We start from the raw sequence: 15,401 nt of genomic DNA, 5'->3' as shown, positions 1-15,401 counted from the left end.
AATTCTGCCCAACTAGTTGAACTCTCCAAACTATTTCTCTTTGATTAAGAAGCTCCCCCACCTACCCCTTATGTTTTACTGTAAAATGATTTTATGTGTTTTTAAAGAAATGATCTCTTTTAATTTTTAAAGTGAATGCAAAGAAAATGCAAACATTTCCCTCTCCTCTAGTCAGAAGGAATCCTGCTTTTACTGAATTTCCCCGCAAGTTGTTTGTACCTCTTACAGTGATGATCATATGTTCCCTTTATGATTGTGCGTGTGTGCATGTGTGTGCCTTATTTCCCTTCCAGCTTTTAAATTAGCTGAGAACCGATGAGAGCCTTTAACTTAGCTGAGAACAGATGAGAGCCTTATCTACATTTTCTGCTCCACACAATATCTTACATCGTATTGTACATACATATAAATAGCATAAAATGCTTATATCTTTGAATTAATATTTTATTCTGTACAGATACCATCACAAAACTTTTTAGCTGGCTTCCATCTCCACTGCAATCCACCTTCACACTGTTCCTTAAAGGATTATTCTAAAACAAAACTCCAATTATATTATTCCCCTACTTAAAATCCTTCAGTGGCATCTTACTTCCCAAAGGATCAAGTTCATAGACATGCCACATATTGCTATTACAATTCCATCTCCTCTCTTAACATTGCCACAGAGGAACCACAGCATGGTCTTAGGAAGCATACGTCATTCCTCTATGCCTTTGCTCTCTCGTCCTGGTCTACCAGGCACATTCTTACATATCAACACTTAACTCCACTCTTCAAAGTTCATCATGCACTTTCCTCAAACACACTGCATATTACTATGCTTGTGCCTGTCCTATAGCACTTCTCATATTGCACAGAGCAGGAAACAGGGAAGGTAAATATGGCTTTTTCTCCCCTGAAGTTACAAGAAGACCATTAGGTGATGAAAAGTTAGAAACCATCTGCAAGAATGTTTGCCTAAATCCCAGAATTAAGCATATGTCCTGGCACCAACAAAATTCTAGAAGATAGTAGGAAAGTTTATTCTACTCAAGCATGGAACCTGCCTGACAACTGAACCACCACACTATAACCAGTCATCACTTAGGGATGCATTTCCTAACCTCAACAAAGCACCCGGGCTGTGTGTGTGTTGGGGGCGGGGGGGGAGGTGGATCTTAAATGGAAATTATGATGGTAAATGCTCTGTAAACACATAAAATAATTTCTTTAACTTTCCAAATATTTAGTTTCTAAAGTAAAATTATCTACTCTAACATGCTAGAAGAATTTGCAAACAGGAAGGCATTGTATTTATGGTTTTGATTTTCTTAATCTACAAAAACCAGGTGTTAAAAGCATAAAAAAATAGAAATATTACTGCTGTTCCTCGCTACAACACTAGTTAACAATGCAAAACCATAACCTAGTTATTTAACATCTTAGCTTTTCGTGTGTAAACCAGCCTGTTACCTCGCTCACAAACATGACCCATAGAATAAAGACTAAGTTCTTCTGAGGAGGTTCAGTACTTAAGAAATGTACGGATTAGATTATTTATCTTCTTGATCTGTCAAAATTGCATTTGGGAGAAGGACCATTTCTTCATACATCACATCATCCCCCACTCCAGACAGAGGGCTAACCATGCCCTCCACCGGGCTACCACTCGGCCTCACACAGACCTCAAGTGTCCCAATATCAGGTGGTATCATAATACATGTTTACACATCTAACTGCCAAAAGCAAAAAGGAAATAACCTCCATGGGGGTAGAAATTAATGTCTTTTCTTTGTATCTTAGGATCCAGAAAAAAAAAAAAAAAAATAGCTTAATTTACCCAGGCAGTAGGACATCAAGGGATATTTTGAGGCAAATTTTACCAAACTAAGTTAAAAACTGAAACTGTATTATCTAACAGAAGTCACCATATGCTGAGCACACTGTGAGATTTGTGTTGTGTCTTTCACCTTTTAAAGATGTATATGGATATCTATACAAGATATACTGAATATAATTAAATATAATTGGCCTCATTTTTTGTTCTTACAATATAGCCTAGAAAATTGTGATTTTCTAAGCATCACTATCAATTTAATTTTTAAGAATATTGAGAAAAACTTTTATATCATGCCTATTTTAAGATTGAATAACCATGCCTAAATAACAAACTATTAAAAATTCTGAGCACATAAAGAATTTTTATTATTACTAAATGATAAATGTCAGCTTGATAACCAGTTTTACCTTCCAGTCACTATTATGACAAAAACTATTAACTTACAAAACATTTTTTTAACGTTTTCTGATTCTCTGGATGGCTGACAGGCCTCTAACGGCATGAAAGTTGCTTATCAGCAAAAAGGAATTTTGTCTCCTGGCTATCTTTCAGTTTTTGCCAACTTCTCAGCATCTTATCACCAAAAATATCTATGGCATTTGAATTTCTGATCATGCATGTACAATATACACTAAGAAAATCTAAGAAGCTGTAAAAGCTCATATACGACCACATTCATTTTATTGACAGCAGCTATGAATAGTGCCTTCATACCTATTTGGAAAGTTGAGGCTATAGTGAAACTGTTGATCCTGTTCCTTTATAGATCCCATGGGGGTGGGAGGAATAGGACCATATGTTCCTTAAGAATACTTGTTGCAGTAAATATTAAATAGTATTGAAGAACGGAAGGAAATTGAGAAGAATAGTTGGAGAAACCTTGGCAAATGCTGTGTGGGACAGTAATACATCTAGAGTTATATGACAAAGCCACTCCTAATTCTATACCCAACAGAAAGGTGTACATATGTCCACTAAATTACATGTACAGGATGTTCAAAGCAGTATTTGTAACACCAAAAATTGGAAACAGTAAAATGGATACATTGTGGTATATTCATAATATGAAAAAAATTGTGCTACAGGAAACAATGTGGATAAATCTCAAAACATAATATTGAGCAGAAGATGCCAGACACAAAAGAGTACATTATGTATGATTCTATTAATATAAAGTTTAAAATAAGAAACAAAAAAAACTACAGTGTTGAAGGTGAAAATACAAGTACCTTTGAGGACTAAGGGGACAAAAGTGGGATTCTGGGGTGCTGGTAATATTCTATGCTAATCATAGAGGTGAGTTTGTGAAAATCCAGTAAGCTCTATACTTATATACAGAAAAGTGCACAAATCATATTACACTTTAATAAAAAATTGAATTTGTACTCCCATGTTCATAGCAGCATTATCTGTAATGGTCAAAAGGTAAAAGCAAACCGTGCCCATCAGTGAATAGATAAACAAAATGTGGTGTATATATACACAATTGGATATAATTTAGTCTTAAAAAAGAAGGAAATTCTGACACATGCTACCTGTGGATATAAGAATAAACTATGAAGGCTAAGCCAATCACAAAAAGACAATTACTGTATTATTCCACTTATATGAGGTACCTAGAGCAGTCAAATTCAAAGGGACAAAAATAGAATGGTAGTTTCCAGGGCCTGAGGGAGGGGGAATGAGGAGTCTTTGTCTCATGAATACAAAGTTTCAGTGCTGCAAGATGAAAAGAGTTCTGGAGCTGCACTGTGATAGTAGTTGCATGACAATGTAGATATAGTTAATGCCATAGGACTGTACACTTAAAAATAGTTAAAATGGTAAGTTTTATGCTATATATCTTTTACCACTATTTTTAAAAACTGATGTAAAAAATAGTTCCCAGAGTCAATAAGGGGTCCCCATTGGCTAAACATAGGACAGTTAGAGTATCAAAAAGAATAATGACTACATTGATGAAAACACATTTAAAAGGTAAAAACCCACTAATTCAGAATGAGACTAAAAACAGAATAGAAAGAAGCCCCATCCCTATCCCAACCCCAAAAGAATTCATTGGTCATTACTGGAAATAACTAGGGCACCAACTCCGTACTCTGAAAATTGGGAATCAAAGGGAAAGAACTATTTTTTCCTGTCTTTCCCATATAAATTACACTTCAGAGTTACCAAATACCTAAGATAATGAAAGAAGGATCTTCTTTCTTTACTGAAATATTCCAGTCAAAAAATGTGGAAGAAATAATGACAATTTTTTAAAAACACAACTTCACAAATCAATAAAATAATTGTTCTAGGCGAAGATTAATAATCCATGACACAGTTGATGAAAAGGTGATAGAAAACTTCACAATGAAGACATGAGGTTGCCAGCACCTGAATCCACTGATCAATCTTAGCATGTCTATAAGTGGGGAAACTAGACCTTATTTGTCCGCTGAGACGATTTAAAGTGAAGTGCACTGCACCATCTTTGCAAAAACAGGGGAACATGAATCTATTCAAACCTTTGGAGCTAATATTCAGTTTAAAAGAATTCTAGTGAATAGAGGAACAAGTCAATGACACCATGAAGAGGCAAAACAACAAACCCAGAATGCAGGATGCTGTACAAGTGACCAGGTTTATTTATCATGTCACCTGCTTGGAGAAAAGGACCACTCTAGAGTAGGAGACTTAGGACATGTAAAATCCAAATGCAAAGTGTAGATTTTATTTGAATACTGATTTGGGACAGACTAAATGTTAAAAAAAAAAAAAATTTTGAGTCAATCTAAGAAATCTGAATCCAGACCATATGCTAGATTATACTGAGACATTGTTCATGCTAGATGTGATAATGGCATTCTGGCTAGTTAAGAAAATGCTCCAATGTTTAAAGACGCATATCAAAGCATGAAAGGACTAAAATGACATGATTTAGGCAAAAAAAAGGCACATCATTGAAGCACATATGGTAACCCTGGTAATTGTTGAATCCAGGTGATGTGTTGTAGGAGTTCATATTCCCCCTTTGTATATGTTTGAAATTTTTCATTAGAAATAATTTTAGATTTTTCAGTTGATACAGACTATGCTTACATATATACTTCAGATTGCCTATGGATATTAAAACAAAAAATTAAAATATTCTAATAAAGAACTGTAGTCAGATACCCCTTCATTTTATAAATGAGGAAACTTATTTATAAAAGCCCAAAGAGCTTAACTGGTCTGCTGGAAATCCTAAAACTATCAGTGATAATCAACACCTGAACAACTAACATTACACCATGGAAGCCTAAATTCCATGTCTCAGATTTGAGGGGTTGGTAAAGGAAAAAAGGGATGAATTCTCAGTAATTTAACTCTCATACTATTTTAATTACAAATCTGTACTTTTGAACATTAAGCACTGTCCACGTGTAACTCATTTGAGAAATAGCTCTATTTATACATTAATATTTATGTTTTTATATTAATACTATAAATCTATCACATGCTTAAATATTTTTCTCACGTCCAACTAGTATAGCACATGGAGGGCTGTGAAGCTCACTCGGGCAACAAGAACCTGCGCGGCACACTGTACTGGGCATTCCTGGTGCCTAAACTGTGCCTTCCTCCATCTCAGTGACCTATGGTTCATTTACTCTACCTGCCGTTATTTTATGTGCTCGTGATGACTTTAACTCTTCATAACAACTAACAAAGACATGCAACTTGTAGTACTAGAAATGCCCCACAAGTGCCAAAGTATTAAGACATAACTTTTCTGGAGTTCAAAGCAAATGACAATGTAGCTGAAGACACTGTGATTTGGTGAGCCGTGTAGCATCATGGAGGGACTGGCAGAAGGTCTCTGCAAGGGAGGGAGGGAGGGAAGTTCGCATAGACAGAACCTGAAAAATATGCAGAGACATGTCAGACTTGAGGTGATTTGAAAGGAAACAAAACAGTAACCATGAAGTATGCTTTGGGAAACCCAGTGCTACGAGGATTATGCTGTGACGACTTGTAAAGTACTCTGTGGTGGGGCTGAATGAAGGCCCCCAAAGACACCCCCATCCTAATCTCCAGAACCTATGAACATAACCTTATGGCAAAAGGGATTTTGTAGACATGATTAAATTAAGGATCCTGAGTTGGAGAAATTATCCTGGATTATCTGAGTGGGTCCTAAATGCAGTCACAAGTGTCCTTATAAAAGAGAGGCAGAGTGATATCTGACCACAGAAGAGAAGGCGAATGTGAGGATGGAAGCAGAGATTGAAGTGATGTACTCTGAAGACGGAGGAGGGTGTCACAGGGCAAACAATAGAGGTGGCCACTGGAAATTGAAGAAGGCAAGGAAATGGATTCTGCCCTTGGAGCCTCTAGAAGGAACTAGCCCTGCCGTCATCTTGTCTTTAGCCCAGTGAAAGTGATTCCAGATTTCTGGCCTCCAGAACTGTAAGATGATAAATCTGGATTGTTTTAAGCCAATAAGTTTGTAGCAATTTGTTACAGCAGCAACAGGAAACTAACATACTCCAATGATGAGGACCATATCCCCACAATAAATAGAATATGACTGTATAAAAGAAATTTATAACAAAGTAATGAAAAGTATATGAATATATTTTAAAACCTCTTAATATTTTGAAGCTTAAATGAAAATAGTATCAACAGTTTTTTTCCAGATTGTTTATTTGGGGTGGGGTGATGTGTTTTGTTTGTTGTCTTGATTTGTTTATACTACTCACATTTGAGAGAGCCTAAGAGGCTTGTTTTGCTGGTAGTGGTATGGTAGTGGTATTTCACTAAAAGACAGTCTTTATCCAGAAACTACTTGGTTCTCCTCTACTTTCAACAGCAAAGAACATCTTGGACCCATGGTTCTTTAAAATCTGCTCGTTTCAAATTCTGAATACAAATGTCCTCAGAGTCAGTTCACATTAATTAGCTCACTTCCAAATTTAGGGACTATTAAGAGGGGGGAGAAAATGAGGGCTCATCTACCCATTTCCTGCAATTGCACTTGCAACCCTTTAAATTTTACCTGATGCATATAATTTGAATCTCATTCTTTGACAAATGTGGAAAAAAATAAAGCATACTATCAGTAAATAAAGAAATGTTCCTGTACACACTGCTATATTTAAAACAGATAACCAACAAGGACCTACTGTATAGCACAGGGAACTCTGCTCAATACTCTGTAATAACCTAAACAGGAAAAGAATTTGAAAAAGAATAGATACATGTATATGTATAACTGAATCACTTTGCTGTACACCTGAAACTAACACAACATTGTTAATCAACTAGACTCCAATATTAAATAAAATTTTCTTTTAATTAAAAAAAAATAAAGAAATGTTCCTTCAGTCATAGGTAAGAGGAGTGTATACATTACATTTTCTTCTTCGGCCCTTAGCAGAAACCTGGTTCACAAGAGTGATAGGATTAAAATATGACAGCACCACCACTGGTCTCAGGGCTGCCTTGTTTGAACGGCAAATACAAAATGGTTTTTGACATTATCATTATGACCGTACTCGGAAGGCTCTATTTATTAATTTCAATTCAAGAAACTTGGATTTACTCAAGGAAATTTCGAAAGGGATTTATATGCTTATCTTGGGACAATAACAACTCCATGGTTTATTTCATTTTAAAAATACAGATACCGGGCTTCCCTGGTGGCGCAGTGGTTAAGAATCCGCCTGCCAATGCAGAGGACACGGGTTCAAGCCCTGGTCCAGGAAGATCCCACATGCCGCGGGGGAACTAAGCCTGTGCGCCACAGCTACTGAGCCTGTGCTCTAGAACCAGCGGGCCAACACTACTGAAGCCCACGTGCCTAGAGCCCGTGCTCCGCAACAAGAGAAGCCACTGCAATGAGAAGCCCACGCACCACAAGGAAGAGTAGCCCCGCTCGCTACAACTAGAGAAAGCCTACGCGCAGCAACGAAGACCCAAAGGAGCCAAAAAATAAATAAATAAATTTATTTAAAAAAAAAAATACAGATACCTTTCTAAACTAGTAAGGATAAGCTCTTGTTATTCTGTGAAATACCTACATATAAATGTTGCAAAACTCCAGACTTTCCCAGACATCATCTCTAGGACAGAAACAGATATACCTCTACTGAGCTTAAAATCATAAATTCTTGGGGCTTCCCTGTTGGCGCAGTGGTTGGGAGTCTGCCTGCCGGTGCAGGGGACACGCATTCGAGCCCTGGTCTAGGAAGATCCCACATGCCGCGGAGCGACTAAGCCCGTGAGCCACAATTACTGAGCCTGCGCATCTGGAGCCTGTGTTCTGCAGCAAGAGAGGCCGCGATGGTGAGAGGCCCGCGCACCGCGATGAGGAGTGGCCCCCACTTGCCGCAGCTGGGGAGGGCCCTCGCACAGAGGCGAGGACCCAACACAGCCATAAATAAATAAATAAATAATTTTAAAAAAAATCATAAATTCTTTCAGGTGATAGGAAAGAATCCTGAAAAAATGTTGATCTGGACCAAAACCCTGAGAACAGAAGAGAACATTTTCCCATTCCTTCTTGCCCTACAAAAGCACAAACAGAGCTAAACAGATTCCGTATCTTTAATATGTGGAATTATTTTTCTGAGCCATTACCACTGAGTCATAGAAACAATTACTTAAGAATTTCTAATTATTTCAGGCAAAGACGAGTCCCCAGGAGGAATGGCTCGAAAGAAAAGTATAGTTCTAACCAAAAAGTCAAAAAGCTCTGTTAAAAACTATACCCATCTTACACAACAAAAACAACAAAAATGTCCTGTAAGGCTCAAGATGGAGATTTCGAAGTTCCTGGTCTTAGCATCTGGACAGACCTGTTGTTAGCTCTTGGGAGTAGTGCATGATATTGCATTTAGGCAGAGACAAGCTCTTAGCCCAGGCCGCAAATCTCTATGGGCAACATTCTGTTACTGATTACTTGAATATATGGTTTACAAAATTCAAATTCCAGTGGTCTCACCAAAAAAAAAAAAAAAAAAAACAACTCTGCATCCCAAAAGAAAGAAAACCTGCATCTCCAAAACAAGTTGTGATGAAAACTTAACCACTTAAATTATATGCTGTATTTAGAATTTCCAAATATTACACTCAGAAAATTTCAGACTACATACATCCTCTTTGGGGAATTTTATAAATCATTGGGTTATTATTAAGACAAAGCCATATGCTAAACAAAACATAGCTGTGCACCAAGGCATGTGAGAGGAGAAATACTGCAAGAAAGAAACTCCTAACAAAACCTAACTACAAGGATATCTATAGCTTTGAATAGATCACAGGAGGGTGAAAACTTCCCAGGGCACTTAGTTTGTCTAAGAACCCATCACACGCTAGTAATAACAGCTTTTAAATTTCCTCAATCCCTTTCCTCCACACAATATATTTACCTCTCATAGATTAAGCTAATTGATGGAGCCAGGTTACAGTTGGCAAATATTTCTATGAGCCAATTCGTCAAGGAGAATGTTGGTTCTATTTGCAAGATAAATCCCTAAGGTTTTCTCCTTGGGCAACAACAGCTGCACAATTCAAGCTTCCTACAGCTCCCCAAAGCAAAGCAGTTGCTTGTAACTCATTCATTCATTTTAAAGCAATTATGTCAAACGTGATTTGATTCCATCCAAGTCAAACACTGAGCTGCTCCTAAGATAAGAACCCTAGAAAAACAAAGAACTCACACTTCAAGCAACAGCTAAATGCAGTGACGAGGTTTAGGAAAGAGGTAAACATAATTCTACAGGAGTAAAGAGAAGCAGCAGCATCCACTGTGCAGAGACCACAGTAGTCTCTTCTACAACGTTCGGGGCAGCAAAATACTCAAGGAATAAAGGAAAAAGAGAAGCAAGGGTCTGACGAATACATAAAGCTGGTCCTCAATCACAGAAATTAGGATACATTTCCCCATCAGAATAACAAAGACAAACATTTCATCCATTCACTCAATCACTCACTGCAGTTACAGAAATGAGTAAGAAATCACCTGTGCCCTGAAGAAGTTCACAGCCCAGCTGCGGAGAGACAGGGTTAGGGTGTGGTAAATGCTATGACAAAGAAGGTATGCTAGGGGAGCAGAGAGAAGAGGTATCTAAAACTGCATGACATCAACCAAGGCCATCACCTGTATGAGTTCTGAAGGCATGGTTTGGGAGTTAACCAGCAGATCTGAAGGGGAAGATGTTCCTTTCATAAGAGTGGCATATGCGGGGACAAGGAGTGAAGGATAACATGGCCTATTCAGGCCAAGGTCTGATGGAAGGGACAGGTGTAGGGGAGGGAGGCGAGTGATGAAGCCAGTAATGTAGGCAGGGCTTTGTTGAGTTAAAATATTGGGTTGGCCTAAAGGTTTGTTCGGTTTTTTCCGTAAGATAGCTCTAGTAGCACTTAATTGTTTTTAACTTCATTCAAAACAATTTTGTTAGATTGTATGTGACAGCTGTCATATCAGCATGCATTTTTTTAAAAAAAAACTTATCAAAATTCGTGAATTTTTGTGTAGCCATTTAATACTGAAGATGGAAGAAAAAAGGTAACGTTTTCAACATATTATGCTTTATTATTTGAAGAAAGATAAAAATGCAACTGAAATGCAAAAAAAAGATTTGTGCAGTATATGGAGAAGGTGCTGTGACTGATAGAACATGTCAAAAGTGGTTTGCCAAGTTTCGTGCTAGAGATTTCTCGCTGAACGATGCTCCACGGTCGGGTAGGTCAGTTGAAGTTGATAGCAATCAAATTGAGACATTAATTGAGAACAGTCAGCATTATACCATGCGGGAGATAGCCGACATACTCAAAATATCCAAATTAAGTGTTGAAAATCATTTGCACCAGCTTGGTTATGTTCATTGCTTTGATGTTTGGGTTCCACATAAGTTAAGCAAAAAAAACCATTCTTGACCGTATTTCCACATGCGATTCTCTACTTAATGCGTAATGAAAATGTTCCGTTTTTCAAACAAACAGGCAATGAAAAGTGGATACTGTACAATAATGTGGAACAGAAGAGATCGTGGGGCAAGCGAAATGAACCACCACCAACCACACCAAAGACCAGTCTTCATCCAAAGAAGGTGATGATGTGTATATGGTGGGATTGGAAGGGAGTCCTCTATTATGAGCTCCTTCCGGAAAACCAAACGATTAATTCCAACAAGTACTGCTCCCAATTAGACCAACTGAAAGCAGCACTCGACGAAAAGCATCCAGAATTAGTCAACAGAAAACACAAAATCTTCCATCACGATTACACAAGACCACAGGTTTCTTTGATGACCAGGCAAAAGCTGTTACAGCTTGGCTGGGAAGTTCTGATTTATCTGCCATATTCACCAGACATCACACCTTCAGATTTCCATTTATTTAGGTCTTTACAAAATTCTCTTAATGGAAAAAAATTCAATTCCCTGGAAGACTGTGAAAGGCACCTGGAACAGTTCTTTGCTCAAAAAGATAAAAAGTTTTGGGAAGATGGAATTATGAAGTTGACTGAAAAATGGCAGAAGGTAGTGGAACAAAAGGGTGAATACGTTGTTCAATAAAGTTCTTGGTGAAAATGAAAAATGTATCTTTTATTTTTACTTAAAAACTGAAGACACTTTTTGGCCAACCCAATATTTGGGATATTATCCTGAGGATACTGAAATGTTTCACTCAAGAAATATCAAAACACAGGGACCTCCCTGGTGGTCCAGTGATTAAGAATCCGCCTTCCAAAGCAGGAGATGCGGGTTCGATCCCTGGTCAGGGAACTAAGATCACACATGCCGCGAGGCAACTAAGCCCGCACGCCACAATTAGAAGCCCAGTGCAGACAAAATTTTTAAAAATAAATAAAATTAAAAATAAAAAAAAGAAGTATCAAAAAACATGAATGTTTTAAAAGATGTCACTAGGCTAGAGCACCAAGAAGCAGGAAGACCGTGAGAAAAGAAATGTCTCTGAACTACAGCAACATCAGAGAAGCAGAGACTTCAAAAAGGTGAAAATATCTGAACTCCGTTGTTGCTAAATCTGAAGCGGGTTGACTGAAAAAGGAGAGGTTTGTTTTTTCAATATGTGAGAGTCGGAGGCACATTTATGTCCCTTTTGGAAACAATATAATTCTGTAATTTGGGGGGAAAAATGAGTGAAGGAGATAATTGAAGTTCCTGGATTGGAAGAATATTTTTAATGTGAAATGCTAAATAAAATATCCTGAAAGTATACAAATATTTTTTTAAATACTTGGAAAATTAACTGGAAAATAATCAACAAATGCCTTAATGCAACTTACATTTATGAATAGTACTGGAAAACCCCTATGACTTATATTTGAGGAAACTGCGTTTGGCCAACAAAAAATTCTGTATTTAATGTAAGAGTTAGTTGTGCATAGGATTAGAATTAGAATAGGATTAGATTAGAACCAAAAGGTAAATCAGATTCCAGGTTTGATTTTTAGACTATAAAAAGAGACCTAGATTCTAACACTAACCAATTTTTCATAGAGAATTTTTAAAAATAGGACAATCTGGAGAAACAGCAGTGACACTACATGCAAATTACTATCCTTCATTTAGCTTTACTTTGCAACTTGTGCTTTTGGTCATTTCATTCACTTGCTTAATTGACTGTAAGGACACCAAAACTGGCCAAGTGAGTCATGAATGAGTCACAGCTCACGTCCTGGAGCAGCCACAAGCCTGACTGTGGCTCACTGCACCAAGCCTGAATTTCAAGTTGAAGAAGAATGCTGGGGGAAAAAACGGCAAGGGCTGCCAAGGATGCCAAAGAAATTGTTGGGAGAACAAGGACATCTTGAGAGCAGGCTTCCCCGCACATCCTTTTCCAGGTTGGAATTTATGGGCTTACACCTCATCCCTAACCAGAGACAAGATATACCTCCATCCAAGCTGCTCCTTTCCCAACTGATGTTGTGACTTCACACACGGTCATTTGTTAAAGGGAAAAGACAAGTAAGAGTGCATTCCTGATGCTGCCTTCCTAATACCGCCAATCAGACTTGCAAACACTGTGTGAAATGGGAGGACCAGAGTGACTACCCAGACTGCCACACCTTACAAACAGGTAGGTGCACACGTGACCCACAAGGTCACAGTATTTGGAGATTCGAAAAACAGATATCACAAAATATATATGATGATTTATCTAAAAAGGAAAAAAACAAAACAGAACACCACCACCATCGAGGTTACTTCCTATAGAGGCAGGGATGAAACCAGTGCGTGACAAATTGGTTCCTTCCACGCTGACTCAGGAACGCTCCTGCCTTTGTACGTAAGTGTGGCTAGTGACTGCAGCAGCTATAAACATCAGCACAGAAGTTTTTCTTCACACATCCATCTCTGCTTGCCAGATACTAATATGTCATGTCCTTCCTGCTGGACTCTACCATTTCTTCTCAAGGACAAGGACCATGTAATTCTTAAACTTACATCACTGGCATCCTCTACCATTTGAATTAAGCAAAATGCATCCAACAAATGTATGTCGAATGGGAAAGGAGTGGGAAAAAGCTACAACTGTTTCTTGGCTGTTTACCTCCCAACCGCCACGTTAACACAATGCTGAAGAAAATATATCATTATACTACTTTCAAGCATTATAGCCAAAATGATCTTCAAGTTCACCATAAGGTTTTCAGGGGCCAATCCAACAGCTTCGTAAAATGTTAAGAGACTCAGGTTGAGGCTTACAGTCCCAATCGTTAATACAATATAAGTATGATATTAACACCCGTATAGGTATATATAAGCCTCAATTTAACAGAAAATTTTAAATATAGTCCATTAAAGTTTCTAGTCTTTAGAATTTCTAAATTCTACATTTTCCCAATAAGGGAATACATTTTTCCAATAAGGCTAAGGTGGTCATGCTCTTAGGCCAGCAGCCAGGAGCCCTCACTTCAAAATGACGAAACTGAAAAGTGAAATCATTTTGGCTTTACTTCCTTGCTTTTCAACATGATAAAATGCACTCATCACATCAGAGCATGACTGCCGGCTTCTTGGCATGTCTGGTGTGGACCTAAGCCCTAACCCTCATGGGAAGCCAGGGAGGGGAGATCCTTAGGGCTATAACCATTCCAGACTCCTCAAATATGAACAGCCTGGGGAAGGGGGCGAGAAGAATGAAAATAGGGAAACAATGATGCTAAAGAAAAGGGAGAGATCCGGAATCAGAAGACCAGCCAACCAACTTAAAGACATGCCTCTCCCTTCTGTACTTCAGGCCCAGGGCCAAGGGAACCCCTGCCCAAGGGGAGGCTGAGGAGGGAAAGAGCTGCCCGATGGGACCACAAAGGCCAGAGGCAAGAGGCCCTCTGGGATCTACTAAGGGAGCCTACTAAAATGCCAGGAATAGTTGGGGATACATAGGGTGAATTCCCAGAAGACTGAAATATGTTTCCTGCAGAAGCAGGGGTATAGACAGGAAACGGGGAGGAACAAGAGAAAGGGAAGAGGAAGCAGACATGGAGGGAAGAGTAATTCTTGCATCTGAAGTAGTGAGTTCGAGCCTGGGACATAATTAGGATATTAGAACAATTCAGATATGCCCAGTCCAGGACTAGCTGTCCTCTTCCTCAGTGTTTCCTGTTTGGATAAGCCCAGAGCACCTGTGTGCTATAATCGCATACCGCTGAACCCATCACATATTCAAATTCCTTCATGTCTCCAAATAGATATGTAGCTTTGATTACCTCAAGGGCTCCCAATGTACTGTGCATTTAATAAGTACTTACAGAAGAACAATGACAAAAAAAAAGAAAAAAAGAAAGAAAGAGGATGATGTATTGTCCCTTGTGTAAAACGACGCTCCTTTAGTATGCTCTCAGTAATTCTGCAAGTGAACTTGCATGTTTTATCACTGAGTAGTCAAAATAAGCTGATTACCATGTTAAGCACCTCCCTCTCAAAAGAAAAAAAAAAAAACAGCAGGGAGGAGGGAAGGATGGATACTTTTGGTTCCCTTTATTGCTTTTATAGGTCATTTATACCCACTATACTACCTCACGTATATATTTTAATTATATATGGGCACAATCATTCTTCCTAAAAGAACTTTCCTGCCCAGGTGCCAATCACCTCCATCTTTTATAATTTCAAATTTGGCTTAAATGTCCCTACCACAGTGACACCACAAGAATGCCCCTTAACCTTTCAGCCTCAAATGCTCAAACATGAAGAACTTAGGGCAATCGATAAATAACACTCTTTGTCTTCATCTGAATTTAGAACTGAATACGCGGTAAATGCCTGAGTCAGAGATAGAGACAAAAAAGTTAGCTTTTTATTCTTTAAAACTTTATTATTATCTCAAGTCTCTGTATGCCCCTACTTTTAAAGAGCCCAAAGCATTACAAGTGACTGGCTCACACCCATCACATTTTAAAAGAAGGCAAACCTCAGGCCTGGGCGCAGCTATCCCAAGCAAAATGTTCCCAGAACCCAGTACTTGATATAATCCAGACCCATTCAACTGCTTCCAAAGACAATGGCAGAAACTCCAGGGCATCCGAGAGATGGAGGCGAGAGATGGCAGGTCAACAAGAAGAGCACGACCTTTTGCC

General features: G+C 38.4%; 1 protein-coding gene across 19 annotated transcripts in view; it reads right to left on the bottom strand.

Moving 5' to 3' along the window:
• The window catches only part of VAV3 (vav guanine nucleotide exchange factor 3), a 513,627-nt gene that overhangs the window by 474,125 nt on the left and 24,101 nt on the right, over positions 1 to 15,401 (bottom strand). The gene's annotated exons all lie outside the window — the stretch shown is intronic.

This window comes from Balaenoptera borealis, assembly GCF_965194805.1.
Source record: "Balaenoptera borealis genome assembly, chromosome: 1".
Lineage (NCBI taxonomy): Eukaryota > Metazoa > Chordata > Mammalia > Artiodactyla > Balaenopteridae > Balaenoptera > Balaenoptera borealis.
Note: the sequence above shows the minus strand (reverse complement) of the source record. Positions and strands in the feature narration are given on the sequence as shown.